Below are 24,044 nucleotides of genomic sequence, written 5' to 3' on the forward strand. Positions count from 1 at the left end.
GCCCCCAACTGTATTTGTACATGCAGGTATCTCTCAAATGTAATCATCTGCTTTCCTTTCAGTAGATACACAGCAGTGAGATTGCTGGACCACATGGAAGGTCTATTTTCAACTTTTTTAATGGCTTATGTTAGTCACTCTCCATTATTGTGACAAAATGCCTAAGAAACAACATAGCAGAGGAAGGGTTTATTTTGTTAGCCCACGATCACTTGGCTCCATTGCTTCCAGGCCTGTGGTAAGGCACTACCCCATGGAAGAAGGGCAAGGAGGACCAAATGCTCACCTCCAGGAAGCAGAGAGAGCACAAGTAAGCCTGCACTGGTGGGCCTCCTCCTCCTGTTGCTTTTGTTCCATCCAGGCCTCACTACTGGACGGTGCCACCCACATTCAGGAACACTCCAAGCAGTGCAGCATCGGCTAACAACTGGGTGACCCTCCAAGGCCAGTAACTGGTTTTATGTATGATAAGAGGTAGGGGTGATTTCATTCTTTTGCATCTGTATATCGAGTTTCTCCACCAGCATTTATTGAAGAGACCGTCTTTTCTCCAGTATATGTTCTTGGTGACTTTGTCAAAAATTAATTGGCTGTAATTTCTATGTTAATTTCTGGATTTTCTATTCTGTCTCATTTTTCTATGTGTATATTTTTATGTCAGTATTATGTTGGTTTGGATACTATCATTTTCTAGTATAACTTGATTCTCTTAATTCTTTTGTCAACCTGTCTCTCTAGGTCTGGACGAGTACCATACTGTTTTACTTACTGAAACTTTATAATATGGTTTAAAATACAGTATTGCTAGTCTCCAATATTTTTTCTCACATTTGCTGATTGTTTTTCCATATGAATTTTATGTGTTTCTTCAAGTGACTTCAAAAAATCTCTATGAAATCTTTAACAATATGCTCCTTCTCCAAAAGGCTCCTATGCATTTTCACTTTTAGTCAGTATAATAAGACTCGTTATATGAAGGTACCTTTACAGGGTAAGACCTGAGGGCCAGAGAAGCATGGCATTGGTCCATAGTCACCAGCCAATGTAAGAGTATAAGTCTAAGACTCAAGGCCAGGCTTCCTTCATCCTAGAGAAGCACAAATAAAGAAATTAGTTTAAATAGAGACAGAAATATGGTAACTTTTTTTATGCAGGGCCTATAAAAGAATCAGCCAATCGGCAACATGCAGAATCCAGTTGACTGTTGAGTTGTGCAACACGTGTGAAGTGAAGCTACCTCTCTACCTTCAGTGTATAATTCAGAACTTCCTCAGGTTGGTCCCGTGAATGACTCTGGGACAGTTGTAACACAAAGTGTTATGTGTTAAAGTGTCCATCTACACTGCTGCTTTGAGCTTTTTACTTGAGATTAGATTAAAAAAAATGCTGAGACTTTGATCTCATGTTTTAAATCTGGCTGTTATAAATAGGTAGGATTTCAGCTTAAATATACTGATTGTATATGCAAATTATAATGGTTCCTTAGCAACAGAACAAATCAGTGTTTCCCCTCTAATTCTGTGTATGTCAGTTTGGAGAAATCACACAATAAGTTAATTAGAGAGGGGCTGGAGGTTATTTGTAAATGTCATATTAACATGCTGCTTACTTTTGTAGCACTCAAAGATTTAAAAATAAATGGAAGCCATTTCTGACATGGTTGACTTTTTTGTTGTTTCTACAAACTTTTCCCAGACAATATTGGAATAAAGTGATATGTGGTGTCTTTGGCTGCAACTTCTAATTACAGGTATGCATGGTTTTGGAGAAACAGATATATAAAAACCTAATCTACAAATGAAATCCAGGCACTGTTAGAATTCTAGTGTATTAAAGTTAATACTTACAGCTCTTTCCTTTTACTGGAAGAGAACTTGGGCTCACAATGAGCAAAGTCATTACCCAGAAGCCTTGTTTCTTTACTTGGTTCAGCTTCTACTCAAAGTCAAGACTTTTATCTCAGCCAGGGCTGCCATGACAAAATACCATGGCGTGGGTGGGAAACCCGGGATCAAGGCCTCAGCATGGGGTTTCTGGTGAGCCTCTCATTGTGGCTTACAGAAAAGTCACCCTCTTGTTGTATCTTCCTTCATATAGCAGAGAAAAGAAGAGAGGAAGGGAGGAAGGGAAGAAACAAACTCTAAGTGTATCCGCTTATAAATGTACTAATCTTAATCCTGAGGACCCCAGTTTCATGACTTCATCCAACCCAGTTCCTACCTGCAAATGCCATCACAGTGGGTAGGCTAAGGATTCACCATATGAATTTGGAGAGATGTAACCAGTCAATCTATAACAGCCCCCTACTCTGCCATTCCCCTCTCATTCCAAGGCTTGCCCTTATCCTTCTCAAATATCAAACTCTTTGGTCTCTTGCTAAAGGTTTGTTTCTACTTCTGTCAGTTTTGTTCTGATCTTGGACTTGATTTCCGCATTACCAATCTGTCCCTTCATTCCCCACCTCAAATAAGGTTGAGCTGACTTATACTATATTTGACTCATGAACTGCTCTTAAAGAGGGTTAAGGAGGTGTGTGCTGTGAGTAGGAGTTCTACAATACCAGGATAGAGTCTGAGATTGAAAAAGATAAAGAGAGCTTGGGAGTGAGAAGCAACTCAATTAATTCATCAAAATAACTTAGTTTAACCTTGGACTGGCGCCTGAGGTACAGTGGAAAAAACAAGGCCATTCTGCCATCAATGAGATGGTGACCACAGAGCACAGATGCTCCTAGACTTAGATGGGTTTATTTATGCCCCCATAATATCTAAGTTGAAAATATTGTAAGTCAAAAAGGCATCTACTGTACCTAATCCCAATGCCCTGGCTCAGCAACACACTACTTCATGGAGCATGTGTTGTTTCCTCTCTTGATCGCATGGTGATGAATTTTAGCTCCTTGCTGATGCCCAGCATCATGATAGCATCTCATCACTTGCCCAGAAATTCAAAATCCACAAGGTTTCTACTCATTGTGTATCATTTCACACCATCATACAGTCAAAAAGTCCTAAATCCACCCATCATCAATCAGAGACTGTTTATACACCACTGGCATTCATGGTCACATACACGGAGTGAGGTTAAAAAAGCATGTCCCCGGGACACAAAAGAGACTTGGCAATTTGCCATCAAGGAGATAGGAGCTCGAAGGTTGGGCATGGTGGCTCAAACCTGTAGGCTAAAGATACTCAGGAGGCAGAAAGTCAGTAAAACCCCATATCAACCAGTAAAATCTGGGCATGGTGGAGTACACCTGTCATCCCAGCTGTAAGTGGGAAGTATAAATCAAAGGATTTTAGTCCAGGCTGACCTGGGCATAAATAGGAGACCTTTTCAAAAAGTAACTAAAGCAAAAATGGCTGGGAGCCTGGCCCAAGTGATAGAGTAACTGCCTGGCAAGCACAAGGCCCTGAGTTCAAACCCCAGTACCATAAGTAAAAAAATAAATGGGAACTCTGGACGTGGCCATTGACATCGGGCTCAACAAAACTGTCTGGACCAAAGGGATAAGGAATGTCCCTTACCACATCTGTCCAGAAAATGAAGTGCAGATGAAGATTTAGCAATACATCCCTTTGGTTTCCTATGTACCTCTCACCACTTGCAGAAACATGTGGCCAATGAGAATGAGAATTAGTGACTTATTGTCAAATAAAGTTATAAAACTGCAAAATAAACTAATAACTAGTCTCCTATTCTAATTATTTCATTGCACAACTTGAGTTTTGACACAGGTTTACACCTGCTTAAACCACCACCCCTATTTTGATTACTCAAAAATTTAAAGCAGGACCAGGCATGGGTGGTGGCTCCAGCCTGTAATCCCAGTTGTGTGGGAGGCATCAGTAGGAGGGTAGGTAGAAGGATCCTGGTCTGAGGCTAGCCCTAGGCAAGAAGTATGAGATCCTACCCGAAAAATAACTAATGCTAAAAAGGCTGTAGGTGTGCTTCAAGTGATAGAGCATCTACTTACCAAGCAAGAAAACTTGAGTTTAAACCCCAGTACCACCCAAAAAAATTGTAAGCAAAAAGGGTTTTTATATTTTATAACACCTAGAAGATAATGAAGGAAATATTTTATATTAAGAGACAAAAATCAAAATTTCAATGAGGAATACATTTAGGTGTAAGTAACAAACACTCAACCAATAGTAGACATATATTGTTAACTTTAGAGTCAGTCTGGCTGTTTGTACTTTTGGTATAGTTTCAGAGTATAAATGATGTCAGGGCTTACCCTAATGGTCCCTGTTGGTGCCACTACCCTGGGCCTCGTGGCCTTATATGACCTGTCTACAAGCAGGAAACATAGGAAGCTGGGCTGACAGATCAGTTTATGTATCTCTTTCTCAGACTCCCCCAGGAGGTGTTCTGTTACATCTCGTTGGCCACAATAAAGTCAACCTAGTGGAAGAGGAGGCTTAGAAAGCCTCCATACTAGAAAGCCAGCAAGAACAAAAGAGGCTGGCCATGCTCCCTACTGTAGCCAGCAGTGTTCTACAGGATACTGTTCAACCAAGGTCCCTCAGCAGTCACATTCTAGCATGTGCACACTGTTTTCCATGGTGAGGGTCTGAGGACTATCTGGACACAAGCAGACAGTCCCTTAGTGTTAGGGCATTAATCCCTCAGCAGCTCTGAGTCAAAAGCACATTGGAGATGGAGGACACATATCCCAGCATCCTTAGCCTGAAGTGGGACAACTCCCAGGCTCATTTCACACTGTCTCCCAATAGTTTTCAGCAAGACTGAGCTCCACAGAGGTAGCTTGCTCATCTGAATTGGTGTTCTTGCCTCTCTCTCTTGCTTCTCCACCCCATACTGCTATTTCCTAGAACAGTCCTCCAAATAAGCTGTTTCTAGTCCAGTTGTGTTGGAGTCAGCTCCTGGGAAAATCCAGCCTAAGGCCTTAGTTATGGGAACCTCTAACCTTAATTTTCAAGCTGTGGAAAGGATGAGCCCACTCAGGCAGACCAGTTGTCTACCTGCTAAAACACTTGTAAAAACATGTCTTAAACTACAGGCACACAGGGATAATGTAGGCTGGTACTTCCACCCCACCCCAAGCCAACAGCTTGGGCTCCACTGATGTCATTTCATCCATACTTGCCAGGGACTGAGACCTTAGCCAGAGGCTCTTTCCTTTGACAGGTGAAGGAAGTGCAATTGCTAAAGTGGTCCTATCCCTTAGTCTCAGCTAAGAGCCTTGCTTTTATGGCTGTTACTGCACTGGGATTCCAATTAGCTCTTATTCTTTAGAGATGGGGGTAGTGACAAAATGGTCTGTGCTGTTGTATTATGGCCTTCAATATTCAGTATAGTGACAAAGATAAAGAGTTAATTCTCTGTCAAAAGTACTCAGCGGGACATCTCTGGGGACTGACTGCCTCAAAACTTTACCCCTGGTTCTATTTTCTAACAGGGGAGAAAAGCATCTCGATGTATTGAATACAATCACCTTAATGAAGTCAGGCTTTTAAAAATAAGAAGCAAAGTCATCTATTTCTATGCAGTTGAAACCCTCATCTAATATAGCTTGAGGTTTCTTCTCTGTTTTTGTAATTTCTTCTTTGGCCTCCAAGCTGGGAAACAATGATCTTCTTCCAGATCCTGTTAATTCCTTCAAGCTTTTCTTCTGGCCTTCTAAAGTACACCTGTGCCATATTCACACTGGCTTGTGTCTATTCCACCTTCTTCTGATAAGAGCACTTGTGTTGGACATTTTTCCCATCTGTGTCTCCAAGTCTGTTCTCTGCCATTCTTTGACCTGCTCTGTGCACTAGGAGGCTGACCTCTGCAGACTGCATCATTAGGTGTCTTTGATCTCTGCATTTATATTGGAAATTAATAGAAAGGGCTTGGAGGGCACAAGAGAAATGTGAACTTAGATCCCAATACCCATCCTGCAAGGTTTCTGATTGGCAATAGCTTCTTCCTCTCCTTCCTGCCCAGGTTCCTGTCTGGACAGCCTCACCTACATCCCTCAGGTACTAATCCCCCCTCTGGCTTCTTCAGGCTAAGGGTGGCAGCTCTCATGGCTGCCGTTCTCCAGGGGCTTCCCCAACTCCTGCTGGCTCCATTAATCATGCCCCTTCAATGACACCTCTGCTTCCTGCTAGCTGAAGCAACACCCAATTTCCATGAGAAGCTACTTCTCCCACTTGGTAGAACTAGCAGAACATTTAACCAAAGGGTCCTGAATTTCTCAAGCCAAGGAAAAGATGGTGTGAAGAAGCATGGTGCCCAAGCAAGTTCATTGGGATGCTATATCTCTGGGGTCTAACCAAGGGCCAAGAAGCCACAAGTTCGAGCCCTGCTAAAGCTCATTACTGTGGCAACATAGCCAGGAAGGCTTCAGAGTAGCTCATACTGCTCAGACTTCCAGAGCTTCTCAGGTTGGTGGCTTTCCAGGTCTGCCCTGCAGCCTCCTCCTGCATCCTCTGAGCCTTCCAGAACCATCGAGTCAATTTCGTTTTCACTCCAGTGAGGTGTAATAGGTTTCTGTTGTTTCATTGATGGGACTCCCTGGCTGCTCTTCCAGGAATTGCCTTCCTCACGGTTCCATACAGCCTTTGCCTGGAGATCCTTTCCTGTCCCCTGTGGGGTCACTGATCCTTTTTCCTGCCTTCAGTTATTGGACATGTCAGTTACTGTATTTTGAAAGTTCTCCCACTATGTGTCTACCCCAATTCTATGATGGCAGCTTTTCCTGACATTTTCCAGGTGATCTTTCTCTTTTTGCCTGTGCTTCCTGTTGTGCTAGTTCAGGACCCCAGACATGAGCTCAACCAAAAAATGCCATACCCTAGGTGAAGCAAAAATAAGGAAGCCATACCCTAGGTGAAGCAAATGTTATTATCATGATGTGATTTGGATGTAGATATGGACACACAGACACTCTGTTGGAAATGTAAGGATGTGGTTCACATTTATAATGACAGTTTTAAAATACCTGGGGATGCCCATACTGGTGGTAGTGGCTCTCTGATGAATCGTCTTGATAGCTGGGGAGCTACATAAATAGAAAGCACCAGAAGCCTGATATCTTTGCTTAAGGACTACTCCTTTACCTCTACTACAGAGAGGGAACTTTCGTTTTACTCATATGCTTTGCATTTTGTGCTTGGGTAGTATGTGTCACTTCCACCTCTGGAACTGGCTGATACAAATTTAATTAGTCTAGCCCACCACCATTTTGGAAGCAGCTTTCCTTCTCTTTTTAACCCCTTTGCCAAATTCATTCTTTTGTTAATAGAGTGTTTGACCTGGAATAAAGTTTAGGAATCATTTTGTCCATTCCTTCTGTTGTGGGTTGAAATGTGTCTCCCAAATCCAAGGAAAAGACATATACAAATTCCAATTTCAGTACTGTGATATAACTTGATTTGGAAATGAGATCTTCACATACGTAATTAAGTCAAGGGTCTTGAGATATGAATGGTGTCTTTATTGTGTGCAGAAGAGGAGATGTAGATAGTGACAGACATCAGAATGAAGCAAAGAGAAACTAAGCCACACTGAAGACACTGGGAGCCTGAATAGACCAGGGAGGACCCTCCTGCAGGAACACATCCCTCCCCATGGGATGATTGAGAGAAAAAATTTCAGTCACCAAGTTTGTGATAACTTATCACATAGTCCAAGGAATTAATTCATTCTCCCTTTTCTAAGACTTAAAAAGGGAAGGGTTTGACTAAATTTTCCTAGAGATTAAGAGGTGATGGATGAGGGACAAGAATCCAATTCTCCTGACATATATTACTTTTTTTCTATCTTGTCCCCTTCTATGAAGCCTTTCTACATCAGTAGAAAGAGGGTGGACATCCTGTGGTTAGCATGTCTCCTACCCCTGCCCTAGAGTCCAGAATGGAAGGACCCATGGACTGCTGGTCATACATTCAGTCCTTTAGTCAGTCTGCTATATTTGCCCCTCCCATGCATCTCCTGTGTCAAGAATCGTGCTGAATGGGTAAGGGATATGGGGACAAACCTGTCACACATTCCACATTTGAGCAATTTCAGATCTACTTGATTAGGAGATAGAGAGTGTGAGTCTATAATTCTGGAATAATCATATGCATTTATGCAAATGCACCAGTATGAATTTTGGGTTATGAGGAGAGTCGGAGACAGCATAGGTCATGGTTGATGTGACGGTGTGCTGCTCCACTCAGCAGTGTGTTTCCTGGAGTTGGTGAGGAAGGGAGTGATGCATCTGCTCTCCTTGCAGTGCTGGAGTTCTGCCTATCTCTTATGGTCTAGCCAATCTGTCTGAGGAAGACTTTAGAGTTTAACCATACATATTTTTTTACTCTGAATACTAAACAACTACACTATCCAATATGAAACCAAAGATATGGTTTGTTTATTAAGAAAGCCTGACCTTACTGGAACATATTAGAACACATCATTCCAGGTCAGTGGCTGGGAGAATCTTCAGGAGCTATTTTTCAGGCACAAGTTGCCCTGAATGCATCTTTATGATCCCAGACCCTGGTGAAGGTGTCTGTCACAGCCTAGACCCATTCCAGCATGGAATCAAGTTACCTTAGCCTTCTGGGTGTGCCTTAGTCTGTTTTCTGTTGTTATAACTGAATGCTGCAGACTGGGTAATTTATAAAGAATAGAAGTTTAATTCACTCATGGTTTTGAAGACTGGGAATCCCAAGCACATGGCGCTGGCCCTGGTGAGGGCCTTCTTGCTGCATCAAAATGTGGTGAAGGGCATCGCATGGTGAGAAAGGGCAAGTGTGCCAGAAAGAGCTTGCTTTTATAACAAAGCCGCTTTTTGATAGTCCATTAATCCATGAGTGGATTTATCCATTCATAAGGCAGAGCCCTCATCACCCAATCCCCCAAAGGTTCTACCTCCAACCACTGACATTTGAATCTGGGGGTTAAGTTGCAAACACATGACATGTGGGGACACTTTGAAACCAAAGCAGGTGGGAACACATCCCTTCCCATGGGATAACCATATGTATGACTGTCTTCCTCACCTCCGTATAGTCTGTCCTAAGTCACCTCTGTTTATAACTGTCTGCTCCTCTCCCCCACCCTATCACTCATGAGTTCTTTGAGGACAGGCTCCATGTCCACTTCATCTTTGTTTTGCCCACAGTACCTGGCTCAGTGTGGACTATCCAAGAGGTGATTAATAACTATCTGTACAACAAACAAACACATATATTTAAGTCCATGTTTCTACATCTGGCTCAGTCTTACCCTCTTTCTGGAAAATGTGATATTATAAAATTAACAGTTAAAAGACAACTCACAGGCTGGAAGAAAATATTTATAAGACACAGAGCAAATAATGGATTAATTTGGAGACTATAAAAAGAGATTTTATAAATGAGAGAGAAACTAGTACCCAATGGAAAACTGGGTAAAGAATTCAGACAGGTAAGTCACAAAGGAGGAAAAAGCTAGTCAGCTTCACTACTAACAAGGAAACTAGAGTAAAGACAACAGTGAGATAGCATTGCACATCCATTAGCCTGCTCAGCCTTCCCCTCCACATTTGGTGGTATTGGGGTTTGAACTCAGGGCCTTGCACTTACTAAGCAGGCACTCTACCACTTGAACCACACACTCAGTGTTTTTCACTTTGGTTTTCAGAAACAGTCTAAGTTTTTGCCTAGGGCTGGCCTAGGTAGGATCCTCCTACCTGCGCCTCTCAAGTAGCTGAGATTATAAGTGTGAATCACCACACTCAGCTGCCCAGTCTTTTAAACATCACATAATATTGAGTAGAGACAAAGTGTAGAATATAGGTAGTCTCATATATTGTTGGAGGGAATATAACTTTCAGGACACTTTCAGGGCCGATTTAACTTAAGGTATTCCTATGACACAATTATTCTACTTTTCAAATCCACCCTAAACAAACACACTTGCCCATGTGTCCAAGGAAGCATTATAAACTAAGATGTTTGATTCAAGAGTGTTTATAAAAGTTAAATTGGGAGAGGGAGTGGAATTTGAAAACAGGTATTTAAATATATGATGAAAATCTCATACCTTAGAAAATTAGAAGCAGGCAAGAGGAATTATGCTTCTACTTAAGAACAGACATCATTCTCTGGGGAAGTTGACACCATTTATGAAAGAAACACACAAAAACTAATGCTGTCTTTACATATTTGTGCACACACTTACACATATTTATGTAATGTAAAGAAAAGAGCTGACAGAAGACAAAAGAAGAGATCAGAATTCTTTTTGAAGAGGAGTGGTAAAAGAGGACTATGACAGTCTGGTTGGCTGGTCCACATACATCTTCACTTTTTTTCCTGGCAACCCAGCTGGACAGCATTTCCCTGTGTCCCTTACAGGTAAGGGTAGTCATATGACAATTCTGACCAGTGGAAAGTGGGTATAAGATGTGAGCCAATTCCAGTCCTGGCTCATATAGCCCTCTGTGCCTTTTCCTTCCTCTGGGTCTTGGGAAGTTATTTGTTGAAGATGGTGGAGTCCAGATGGAAGGACCTGGTTTCTTGGCCCTATGCCTGGGAGAGAGCTACTTATGGATCTGGAACACTGACTTGGACATGGTAAGAGGAAGTGATAGACTTCTATTCTGATAAATCACCAGATTCTGGTGTTTATTTGTGCTAGGAGTTAGTTTTACCCAAATTAACCCTGGGATTTTAGTAGTAATTGGTGTGTTTTTATTTTTTAAATAAGAAGAATGCATTCACACAGTACTTGTGTAATTAAAGATATATTTTTCAAAGAAAGACTGAGGGTACTCAGTACCTTTGAAGGGCAGCAATGAGTGAGTGATGGTAGATGATTTCCTGGGTCTCTGAAGTTGTGTGTAGAGTCCTGCTATGCATCATCCAGAAAAAAACTGCCTTTCCATTCCTGTGGAAGGGTACGAGGACAAAGCTGAGAGCTATGAACTTTGATTCTAATTCTTGATTCTGAATCTGCCACCTGCAGAGTCTTGAGTCAATCACTTTTCTTCCTGAGCCTCAGCTTTCCCACTTGTAGGAAAGGGAAACTGTTAGGGCAGACCCTGCCCTTGACCTATGTGTGGGGGTGCAGTGGGGATGAGAGAGCTTCCAGAACTGGACTGAGAGAGGTTGATGTGATGCCAGTGAAATAAGGACCTTGGATGACTCCATGGGAAACTGGGATAGGCTTTCAGAGTTGTCCCAGTTGGGGCAGTGTGGCTATGTCACCGCAATTTTGAATTTGCCTCCCAACAGACCAGCTTTGGAATGAGGGCTTCCCTGGTGAAGGTCATGAATGACCTTGACAGCTAAAAGTCATCACAACCAATGATCCCAGCAGCTGTGGCAGGTTCTGTATCTTAGTCTTAGGGGGATTTGGCAGTGCACCCCAACATTCACACACACCCATGCCTATAGCCACATCTATGGCTGGAGAGAGAACCAAGGGAGACCTTCCTTGAATCTGAAGGAGCTTCATCCACTATGAAGAGTTTACCAGAGAACAATTTAAATGTGCATCAGACACTCACCAAAAGCACATAGAGATATTTGTACCCCAGAAATATGCACAATTATTATTTATCAACTTGAATATATTTTTAAAAGCTCAAAATGTTTTAAAATAGAAATTCATGCAAGTGGGAATATTCAGCTATTAACATTCTTCTGTACTACATGTCTCCCCCCTTTCTTTCCTTCTCTCTCTTCCTGCTTTATGTAGTTACAAGGGAAGTTGTTCTATAATTTTCCTTTCTTGTAAAGGTTGAGCAAGGCTTGTATATCAACAATATGCAACAAAATAGAAATACAAATACATGAAGGTCAGCTGGATTGTACTGTTCTCTTGCTCAAAGGGACGTGAGTACAAGAATCCTAGGGGGAAAGAAACCTTAAAATACGAAGTCCAGAGAAGTCCCCAGGCACAAGTGTGTCCAAATTGGCTGGATCTGGCAATTTCTCTGTGTTTTCGCTTAGCGATGATGATTGGGGAGGATGATGCTAAATTGTTAGCACCCCCTCTGATAGTCTGAAATTAACAGAGACCTGGCAAATGTCAGGCAGCTGAGAGCCAGTCATTTCAGGGTGGGGTTGAGGGGAAAAGGGCTCCAGAAGATTGTCCATGCTGTAACCCCCATCTGTTTGGTTACACAAAACCCTGAGAGGAAAGCTGCTGATGTTTGAATTGAAAGCTGAGACTGTAGTGTGACTTTGGGGCTATGAATACTTTAGCCTGCAGGTACCAGAAAAACTATGCCAGAAGGAAATCTGTCTGTGTCTTCCTGATGCTAGAGAGTGTTTTATAGACTCGCAGTGTTTTAGAGATGTCATGTTTGACCCAGGACTTCTTACTGCCTGCTCATGGAACTTGGCAGCCTATAGTGGGGGTCACGTTGGCTGGGGAACTGAGAAAAGAAGCTTCTCATCAATTTCAGAGAATTTTCTCCAAAAAGAGACCAGTGCTTTCCAGGGACATTAGATATGATCTTTTGGGATATGAAGTGAAAATACTAGAATTTCTAATTTCCTGGCTTTTTGAAATGAATATTTTGTATGTATTTATGTTTGCATACATTACAGTAAGTTCATGTAATAGTAAATAAGCACCTATATTGGGGTGTCTCTTTGAGAAATTTTCACTACTAATAATACTCACCATCTGGTCTGGAGAGGAGGAATTTGTAGGTCACTGGCCGCTCATAACTAAGAACAAAGGGTGCCCTCTCCCCAGAACACCGCTTCTTGTTCACAGCTCTGCAGACAGCTTTAAGAGGTTCTGAGAGTCCCTAAAACCCACCAGTGGATCCCACAGAAAGAGTCCTTGTTTTCATGTGTCCTCATTTAGGGATTACTCTAGCACATCTTTGGGCACTCCGGCATCTAGTCACAGCTTTGGAGCCTGACAGTCCCTCTGCAGGTCATCATTATGTCTGTCTAGCTGGAGACTTCTGCACCCAAAGCAATGGACCCAAAATAACAGGCCACCTCCCACCTCAAGAAGACAGCCCCAGGGAGCACAACAACCTTTTCCTTCTATCCATCGCTGTTCATGTTTGCAGGCACGCACACGTGCACAGACACCAAGATTTCTTGTGTATCTTTCATTATAAAGCACAATCCTGCAAGATAGAAATACATAACCAATCAGTAAAAGAGCCCATAGTGTCATCTTCCAGAGATAATGACTGTTCTTATTTTCACACAGGAGCTTGAAATTCAATTTTCTGTGCATATTTGTATCTATGCAAAGATTGTTTTTAATTTTAATTAAAAAGAGGTTGATCTGAGTTTAACCTGAGACACTCAGGCTTGTGTTTTTTTAAAACATTAATTTCAAATATTTTTTTTTCATTAGAGGTACTAAGATTTGAGCCCAGGGCTCATGTTTGCTAGCTGAATGCTCTATCTCTTGAGCTACACCTCCAGCCCTTTTTGCTTTAGTTATTGTTCAGAAGATAAGGTTTCAGGTTTTTTTTTTTTTTTGGCTTGAGGTTGACCTCAATTCAGAATCCTCCTATGACTGCCTCCCAAGTATGTCCTTACAGGTGCCTTGCTTAATTCCAAATCTTCCATTAAATTTTTACAAAGGATTTCTTGAACAAGAGTGAGAGAGATAATTGCACTTCAGCGTATCTAGCCAAAAGTAAACACATAACTACCAAGGTTACCGAGATCCTGAACTCAAGGGCAGAAATGTGGGGTCTTTCCCATCCATGTCTTGATTTGTTCCCCAGTTTCAGTAAAACACTCCTTCCTTACTCATTCCATTTTCCAGCATAGGCTTTTGGACATTTACCTTTGCCAGTTAGTCAGTGAGATTGGTGCCGAGGAAAAGGTGAACAAAAAGGACTCAGCTCTCCCCGACTTGACTGCATCTTTCTCTTTGTTTTGTCCTGAGTCACTTTCCATCACTGACATCCTACCTGTAGGCACGCTCATCTTTTTTTTCTTTGTAACTTAAAACTCTAGAACCCTTCACATAGAAGAGTCCTTCTCTGACGGTCAGGATTCTGTACACTGTCAGATCCATGAAAGAGGCCTCTCTCTGCTGGATTTATGGATTGGTAAAGTCATTTCATAAAAAATGATTAATGATAATTAACATTTTAACTTCAGACCATTTAATGGCACCTGACAAAGAGGTCAAGTGAAACTCATAGGTGTCATATGTCAAATGTCACAGTTATGAGATGGGGCTGCCAGTTAGATGAGAAGGGTGTGGGAGGCACTGCAGAGTGTGGGATGGAGCTCTACACCCCTTCTGGGGCTTCTTCCCCTCTACCCATGGGCAAAAGGATACAACTATACCCCGAATTAAAAGTATGTGGACTTCAATTTGAATACATATTTGATGATTCTGCTTTGTACAAAATGTAACAACAGTACCCCACCTTCCTGCTTCATGTCTACCACACTCAGCCTGCTACACACTGAGATAAATCCACTGAACGTCTGGTGTTAAGAGACTTAATTTCAGGAAGTTCCCAACCTTGCTCATACTGCAACTTGGTGTCACTGTATGGTGGCTCTGAGCTAATTCCCTCAACACCATCCTTCTTCATGTATCATTTTACTTCCTCACTCCAATCCAGGTCCACCTCTGCTTCTCTCCTACTTATTCCTTCCCTTTTCCTCTTGCTCTCTGAAAGTTTATGAACCTCCCTTTAGCAATGAAATTTCTGGTTCCAACCGGTCTCCAAGAATCCCTTCCCGAGGACTGTCCCTCTCACTTCTCTACCTCAGCCTCAAAAATGAGGCCTAAACACTAACCAACATCAACAAAAATTTAGTGGGCAAGAAATAAGAACCATTATGTTTCAGAAATGAAAGGCTGGAGTCTTCCTGGGAAGAACCATGAAATGAATGACTAAAGAAGAGACGAGGTGGAAGATCCATATAATAAGTCTGGGTCCGTGGGAAGTGAGAGCTTACATTGACATGGTAGCTGGTAATGAAAAACAACCACTCCTGGTGAGGGAGGAGGTCGGTACCTAATGAGGAGGGTGTCGGAGAAATCATGCTTCAGTCAGAGATTGTCACCACATGCCCAGATTCAGTGTGTGTGTGAAGTGGCCCTTTGCTGACACAGTTGAGACCTCACAATGAAGTGACACAGGAAAACTGAGGACTAGTTCCTATCATGATCAGAACAAGGACATGGGTGACAAGTTGAGGTTGCTTTTCACTTCCCCAGGGAGTCTAACAAATTAATGGCCAACATTTGCTGAGTGCAAGGTCAGCCCTGAAATGATACTTACCACTCACCAACTCATTCCATACTCACCATCACCCCATTATTAGGTAGCAGTTAGCAAAGGGCACCTAAAATGCATGATCCTGCAAGATCTTCAAGAGAAAAACTGTAATTAACTTTCCAACTCTTAACAGCTTTTGTTAAGATCAAAATACCCCACCAAGGTCATGGGCTGTCACAAGATGGTATATTTTTGACTCATCCCATCAGTCCCTAAAACAACAGATCTTTACCTAATGAAACAAAGACACAGGCCTAAAAACTATATCCTAGGGGGTCAGGTGGATCCAACAGTAGTTGATACATTATAAATCTGTAGCCCTGTCCTACCCTACCCTCATGACTTTAACCATGATTTCAGCCTCTTGGGCTGGTCCTAGGAAGAGACTTAATGCTCCAAGCCCCTTCTATTTCAACTGGTGCCAGGGTAAAAATAATTGTCATTCTCAGTCTCCCTCTAGAGATGGCTTGCTTTCAGTCTTTCAGAAGTGTACTCCTTTCATAATAAAGCTAGCTATCATTTTCACTACATTTTTGCAACTTGCCTGAATTCTTTAGCTGAATGCAAGCACCAAAATAGGTAACTGTGCTGACTTTCTGGTAACAACATGAGCTCTATTCCAATTTTATTCCATTTTACTTATAATGAAACTGAGGCTCAGAGAGATAAGGGACTTGCTCACCATCCCCCATGACTAGATGATCATGGGGCAGGAATATGAACCCAGATTGGTACAGGCCTCATGTCACATTCTTTCAACCCCAAGTTCTTGGCATTGGAGTGTGTCATGGTGGCTAGGCCATAAGAGAAGGACAGATGAAAATAGTGGGATGCCATAAAGCATTTCCATATGCTCCACACATTTATTTAAATATGCAAAAGTGAATCTTTTTAAGGAAAAATATAGGGTAAAAATAGTGCAAGTTTGCATATGGCCTAAATTCTTGAAGGTGAAATGAAAAATAGCAGATGCTGGTGAGCTCTGAAATGCATGTAGAGGCCACAGTAAACAGTGCCAGTGGGTATGTCTGAGGAGCAACAGGAAATAATGGGGAGTTTTCCAATATACTAAAAAAATTCCCCACTGTTAGGCCAAGTCACATTCCCTGCATGCTGTAGCTATTCTGACCTTGCATGGCATGTCAATGTCAATAGCTGTTGTCACCAGTCGATGGTCCTCCTGTTTGGTACTTAGAGATTCTTTTTATGCACTTAAAAGGCATCATTAGAACCAAGTGGCTATTAAAGCAGCCTTGCTGTTCAGAATGATTTTTCTGGAGCAAATGCAGAGGAAACACGTTGAGGGCTGAAGTCATTAGCTGCAACCACAGAAGGACTGACCGTGGGCAAGTGTGCCATTAATCTTGCTCTGGGGAAGTGAGCAATTCATAAAATCTGCTTGGTGAGGTTTCTCCCTAAATGGACACCCAAGCACATGACCTCTTGTCTTTGCTGTAGGTAAGAGGGACACGTGTGAGCTAGGACATCAATTTGGCATCATGAGCAGGGGGGCACAGCAGTGATTCCAGGCCTGTGGGAGGAGCAACTGGGATAGAAGAGTGTAAGGACGGTCACAGATGATGTTTTCTATAATTCTTATCCCAGGCCAGGCACAGTCTTAGTGTTTTACATAGTAACTATTTAAACCTCACATCTGGAGTCCAGAGAGGTTAGGCCACTTGCTTGAGGTTACACAGCTAGTAAATGGCAGAGCTGGGATTTAAACTCAGGTAGTTTGGTTAAAAGCTGTGTTCTTACACCTTGCTGTACAATGTGACCTTAGAGAGCCACCTCCTTCTGTCATTTTATCCTTGGACAAGAGACTTCACCTATTTAAGACTCAGTTTCCTCATTTGTTGAGTGGAGAGATTATAAAATGATGAGAAGTATTGGGGACCGAGTGGCTGAATATGTTCATTGCCCTCTTCTGCATACCAAAGGGACAGACACAATGCCTGCTAGGACAGCCAGGACACAGATGGGAGAATGTGGGTCTGGTAGGAGTCATGCCTCAATCAGAACCTCTGAGACTAGGGATCACCAGACCAGGGACCAGATAGCAGCACTTGTCACCTGCATCCTAAGCACCCTTTCCCATTCAGAACTATGGGTTTGACTCTAATATAGACGGAATGTTTGTGTCTCCCAAACCATCATTTAAAGCCCTACCTCCCCAATGTGACTGTATTTAGAGACAGGTCCTGTGAGATGATAAAGGTCAAATGAGGTCGGGGTCTGGGGAGGGCACTGCTCCCTCCAACAGGGCTGTGTCCTTGTAGGAACAGCAAGAGGCACCAGAGCTCACTCCTCACCAACACAGCTGCTGCAAGCCAGGCAGAGAGTCCTTACCAGGAATCCAATTGGCCAGCACCTTGATCTTGGACTTCCCGGGCTCAAGACCTGTGAGAAAATAGATTTCTGTTGTGCAAAGCACCCATTTTGTGGTATTGCATTACAGCCGTCTGCACTGACTGATGCAGTCTCACGGTGGCATGCTGGCTGCAAGCAAAGTCTACAAGTCTACATTCAAAACAGGACCTTCAGCAGTGATGCAATTTTGGTTAAAATGACCATAAATTCTTTTCTTATTTGTTTTGTTTTTGAGGACATGGTCTTATGTTGCCCAGGCCTCAAACTTTCAATCCTCCTGCCTCTCTGTCTCTTCAGAGGTAGGAGCTTTGAAAAATACTCCTGAGCAACACCCCTAAAGATTGGGTGCAATTGTAACTGGATATTGGTCCTAAAAATCAGGGATTATGGGCATATACCACGATGCCCTGATGATCAAATCTAGTTATACTTCCTTTCAAATGGTTGAGCCAAATTCCCATCCTCTTGGATAGAGACTGGCTACAGTGACTTGCTTGACCACCTTTGAGCTCCTTTATACACCAAGTGGGAAAATCTAAATACTAGATCCCATTTTACCATGAGGGAAAACATAGTTAGTTAGTCAGCCAGTCACCCACCTCACCCCACACAAACACATACACATCTGGAAAAAGCTGAGACTGGAAAAAGAAACAGCCCAGTTGGAGTTCATTGCTTCTCAACATGGGCTTCACTCTGGGATTATTGGATAGCTTGGGAAAATACTCTTGGGCCATCCTCTAAATATTGAGTGTAATTGGTCTGGAGTACAGCCAGGATGTTGGCAATAAAAAATCAAAACAAACAAAAAGAAATGCTTCCCTGGCTGATTTTATGTACCACCAAGGTTGAGAGCCACAGCTCTGAACTCCATCTTTGTCCACCATTGTTCTGGGGCAAAATTCCTAAGACTTTAAATAAATCCTAGGTAGAATTTGGAGACAGTCCAGTGAGAGACAACAAAGGTCTTTGATGACCCCATTTTGCTTGTCTTCCTCTACTTTCTGGTGCTATAACAAAATGCTCAAGATTAGATAGTAGTCCTCTATTCTACAGAATAGACGATTATTTGACTCACAGCTCTGGAGGCTGGGAAATACAAGAGCACGGCACTGGTGTCTGCTTGGCACCTGGCAAGGATCTTCTTATAGCATTATATCATAGCCACAAAGAGCAAGCCAGCTATCTTAGGTCTTTCTCTTCTTACAAAGCCACTAAATGTCATCATGGGGGCTCTAACCACATGACTCCATCTAATCCCAGTTATACCTCAAAGACTTCCAAATACCATTCACATATAAATTTGGGGATTCAGTTTTCAACACATAAACTTTTGAGGAACAAATTCAAACCACAGCTCTGCTCTACAATAATACCAACTATTAACTCACTAAACAGTCGAATGTGTTAGCCCTACAATGTGGGCTGGTCATGACATCAACTACTGCTGACCCTCAGAGTAACCCAAGCCAGCCCTTTTCATATCTCTTCTAATTCTCACACTCCACAAGGGAGAAGTCTCTGTTTGGAGCTAACTTGCCTTTAGCAATCTTCCAATTCAAGAAACGCTGATCTAATCTTTTTTTTTTTTCATTTTTCTTTTATTATTCATATGTGCATACAAGGCTTGGTTCATTTCTCCCCCCTGCCCCCACCCCCTCCCTTACCACCCACTCCGCCCCCTCCCTCTCCCCCCCCTCAATACCCGGCAGAAACTATTTTGCCCTTATTTCTAATTTTGTTGTAGAGAGAGTATAAGCAATAATAGGAAGGAACAAGGGATTTTGTTGGTTGAGATAAGGATAGCTATACAGGGCATTGACTCACATTGATTTCCTGTGCGTGGGTGTTACCTTCTAGGTTAATTCTTTTTGATCTAACCTTTTCTCTAGTACCTGTTCCCCTTTTCCTATTGGCCTCAGTTGCTTTAAGGTATCTGCTTTAGTTTCTCTGCGTTAAGGGCAACAAATGCTAGATAGTTTTTTAGGTGATCTAATCTTTTTCCAAGCAAGAGAACTGTAGAATTTATGAAAGAACCATGTCCCAACCTTCCAAGAGAAGGCAGAATCTCAAAGACATTTGATAACTTGGCCTTGAACTTGGGTCACTGTTCCTCTGGCTCTGCAACTTAATACTACTTTTAATTTTTAACAGAGACACGGTAATGTCATGGGGCATACTTATGGGCACAGTGTGATATTTGAATACAAGTGTATAATGTGTATTGATCAGGTCATGGTATTTGCCATATTCATCACCTCAAACACTTATCATTTGTGCTAGGAACTTTCAAAATCCTCTCTACTAGCTCTTTTGAAATTTACAATTAATTGTTATCAACCATGGTTATCCTACTGTGTGCTAAAGAGCATTAGATGTTTTTCCTCCTATCCAACTGTGTCCTGAACCCATTCTCCCTTGATCTTCCTCCCTCTACATCCTTTCCAGGCTCTGGTAATCATGATTTCACTCTCTACTTCCATGAAATCATTTTTTAGCTTCCAGATACAAGTGAGATCATGAAGTATTGTTTTTCTGTGCCTCAGCAACTTACCTTTTCATAAAGAAAGTTATACTAGCTTGTTAGAGTGGCAAACTTCTATAATCCCAGCACTCATGAGTCTGAGATAGGAGGGTGACAAGTTCAAGGCCAACCTGGGCTACAGAGAGAGATCCTTTCTCAGAAAACAAACAAAAAAATATGCTGATAGAAGAATTTTCTGCTATATTATGGGAGATGCCCATTAAACTCTATTGCCCCAGAGTAAGGACACAACAAATCCCATTTGGGAGAACAGGAGGAGGTGTGGGGGGGGTCAAAAAAGATGGATCATAGAGAAAAGTAAGATTTGTGGGTTCTGGGGGCCAATTTCAAGTTATGTGGAGAAGGGATTTGGTTTATTATACTCAGGCTGGATCTGGCTGTGTCAGGTAACAGCCAGGGTAGAAATTTCTGCCTCACCAATGCTTTGATTTGCTTAAGATATTGTCTGCCCAAATGTGTGCAGATTCTTCAGTGCATGCTCATGTTTGGGACAGAATTGGTCTGCACGGTAAGGATGCATTCAACCCAAGAATCCTAAACTGTCTCCAGGCAGCTAGGAGGGACAATTATCTCCCCAGATTTCTTCCTCCCCCTCCAGTAATAAGCCTTTGAGCTTTGGGATGGAGGAGAGTTGAACCAGATAATAAGACTGAACATGAATCCAGGTCAAATCCCGGAGGAAAGATTTGCACCTGTTACTGGGAAGGGATTTACTCCTGCCTAATAGCAGGCATCCTACCCTTGCTAGAGCTAGAGGCTGGTGACTTGAGGTCCAGCAACAGGAGTCAGATCAGAGTCATCGGATCTGTCAGAGAACCTCAACAGGCAGGTCTCCCAGCCCAAGAGGTGTGACTCTTTAGTTATAGGCTGACTTTGATGGTAGAGACCCAAGCATTTTGCCAAATACTGATGAGGGATGCTCTCAGTCAAAGCATGGGTGTGGATCCAGAAAGTACCAGAAGCCCTTATTCACTGGACATTTCTGAGAAGGAATGCATGAAATAATAGCTTTATAGGGTTTCAGAAACATATGCTTTTAATAACCAAATAAAAGAAAATAAAAATAATAGTGTGTATTAGCAGGAGAGCTCAGTGGTTAGCATCTTACTCAGAGCCTGACTTCTTACTTGACAGTTGGATACCCGACATGGAGTTACTTAGTCGCCTTCAGCCTCAGTTTATGACACAGTTGCTAGTATCATGGCCACACTGGTAAGTGTAACCCAATGCTTCTTCACACTGCTGTGACATGTAAGTGAGTACATGCCTTAAAGAACCTGGGGTAGTAGACTGAATCTGTGCTCCACCTTGAAATTCAGCTGTTGCAAACTGCCCTTCAGTGTGTTGGTATTTGCAAGTGTGACTTTGGGAGGTGATGAGTGTGGAACCTTCCTGAGTGGGATTAGAGACTTTACAAAAGAGACCACAGAGAACTCCCTCGACTCTTCCACTGTGACAATACAATGAGAAAATACTGCCTAGAATCCAGGTAACAGGCCTTCACCAGACACCAAATCTTCCTGTGCTTTAGGCTTGAACTCCCAACCTCTAGGATAGTGAGAAATTTCTGTGGTTTATAAACCCCTCAGTCTATGGTATTCTGTTACAGCATCCGAATGGACTAAGACACAGGGCATTGAATCTGACACTGTAAGGACTCCAGTGTGATAGGATCTTAAAACTGACTGTGATCATAAAGATGACCTAGTGAGTCCAATGCCCATCTAATGGTATCTGCAGCAAGAGGGATCAAGAAAGGAGGGAGACTGTGGGTGGTGTGTGAGCCCCTGGTGCTGCCCAGCCAAAAAAAGGTCACCTTAGCCATCCAGGGAGTTTGGACTTCCAAACCTCAAGCTCAGCTTTGTGCATTTAGGGACACTCACTGCAGAGCTCACAGCTGTCCAGCAGTCTGTGGGGACCAGCAAGGCTCCAAGGAGAAGAGCAGGACTGCATTGTCCCTCCCCTTGCTCTGGTGTTTAATCACAACTCTACTCAAAATATGATTCTGAGAGATTATACAAGGAGATTTTCAGGACTCTCTCTGTGGGGGCAGAGAGTGGGAACAGATTGTGGTGGGGTCCTGAGGTTCGGATAATCTCAGGCTCAGACACGTCTTATGCAGTCCTTATGCTGGACCCCTGGAGCTTGCCTTGAGCTCTGGAAATGACCCTGAGATCCAAGACGGAGAACTTGATGAGGTCAGTGTTTTACCGCTGGATGCTGAGAGAGGAAGGGACGTGTCTGAGCTGCGCATAGGGAGACCTGAAACTGAGCAGGCAAAGCAGCTTTCTGACTCCAGGCTACCCTTTTCAGCCCTCCTCACACCTGGCTCAGCTGTCTCCAGCCAGCCAGGCTCAGATCTTGGGGACAAGCCTAGGCTGCAGGCTCTTGCTCTAGGTTGGGAGAGCTGGAAGGAAAAAAAAAAAACTTCTGGGGACTCCACTTTTCCCAACTGCGCGAGCGAAATTTTTCCACCCCCGACCCTCCAGATTCCTGCTCAGGACCTTGGTGTTGTGTTCTGTTCTCCAGTCTGAGCCTCAGTGTCCTATATTCCCAAGTGTGATGCCAAGGATCTCGCTCCCATTTGCCAAATGACTAGCTGGACTACCATTCTCAATTGGAGACCCTACGAGGAAGCCTCTGCCGTCTCTGCGGTCTCCGCAGGGGTCTACCTGGCCCCTGGAGGGGGTGGGGTCGAGAGCGCCTTGAAAGAAACCTCCAGTTAATGCTCTTTATTACAAGCGTTAATCCCGCAAAGCCGACTGGAAATAATGTTTATCTTTTCGCAGTTTAATTTTCCGGACCCTAAGCCTCAGGTCAGTGAGGGCGACTGGAGTGTCCTGGGGGAGGCTGGGGATGGGACCAGCTGTTGCCTAGGAGCCAAACGGAGCTGAAAGAGGTCTCCCAGAGGAGACGAGGGAGGGAGTGGGGGTAGAGGAGAAGGAATTGAAAAGGGCATTGGACCCAGAACGCGAAGCTGGGGTCCGTCTCCAACCGTCCTGAACTAGTGTCCTGCCTGTCCATTTGGCCTTGGTTTCCTCATCTGAAGAAGAGGCTTGGGTTTTTGTAATTTATGATCTTTAAAGACCTTTCCGACTCCAAAGGGGTCTTTTCTACTGAAAAGAAGACGCGGTGCAATAAGGGAAAGGCATGCTGAGTAGTGCCCACTCCCTCTGTTTTCAACTCCAGCGTTCCCCTCTGCAGGGCCCCAAGGGTCTTAAAATACCCTGCGGAAGCAACGCCCCTTCTCGCCCCCAACTTTAGTGACTGATGATCTGGCGTCCCAGCTGATCCTGGAGGTCGTCACCCACCTAGGCAAGTTGAGCAGGGCAGGGGTCCAGCACCGCAGACACAGCTCCTGGCTTCGGGCGACCCAGCACTATACTCATACCCCAGCTGCCTTTCCTCCTGCTTCTCCCCAACACATTATCCCCCATCCCTAGTCTGTCCCTAGGGCATTGCCCGAGTCCCCCTTCCCTGTGGGCAGCGAGGCATTCACTCGCCAGTTACATCAGGTCGCAAATTCGGGCAGCCTTGTCCAGCTCCCTGCATGGAAGTCTTTAAATCTCTCACACCCAACTCCACACCAGACACCACTCTCAAGGGAGACGAAGCCCCCTTCACTGCCCATCAGCTCCCATTGGTTGACCTGTAGTGAAAGTGTTCTCTGACACAATTAAACGTAAAGAATGTCCCCCATCGCCTCCTACCCACATGTCAAGTAGCCCGTTTTTCAGTTGATTGGATAGGAATAGCGCAGTGTCCCCAGCAGCACTCCAAGGGAAAGCCGAAATTATTTTCATCTCCACTGTCCCCCAATAAGTGTACAACTCAAATAGGAACCCGGAAACAAATGCTGCTCCCAGACAAATATACTGGCCTTGCCACACACACATCACCTCGTGGGCACAC

This window comes from Castor canadensis, chromosome 15, assembly GCF_047511655.1.
Source record: "Castor canadensis chromosome 15, mCasCan1.hap1v2, whole genome shotgun sequence".
NCBI lineage: Eukaryota > Metazoa > Chordata > Mammalia > Rodentia > Castoridae > Castor > Castor canadensis.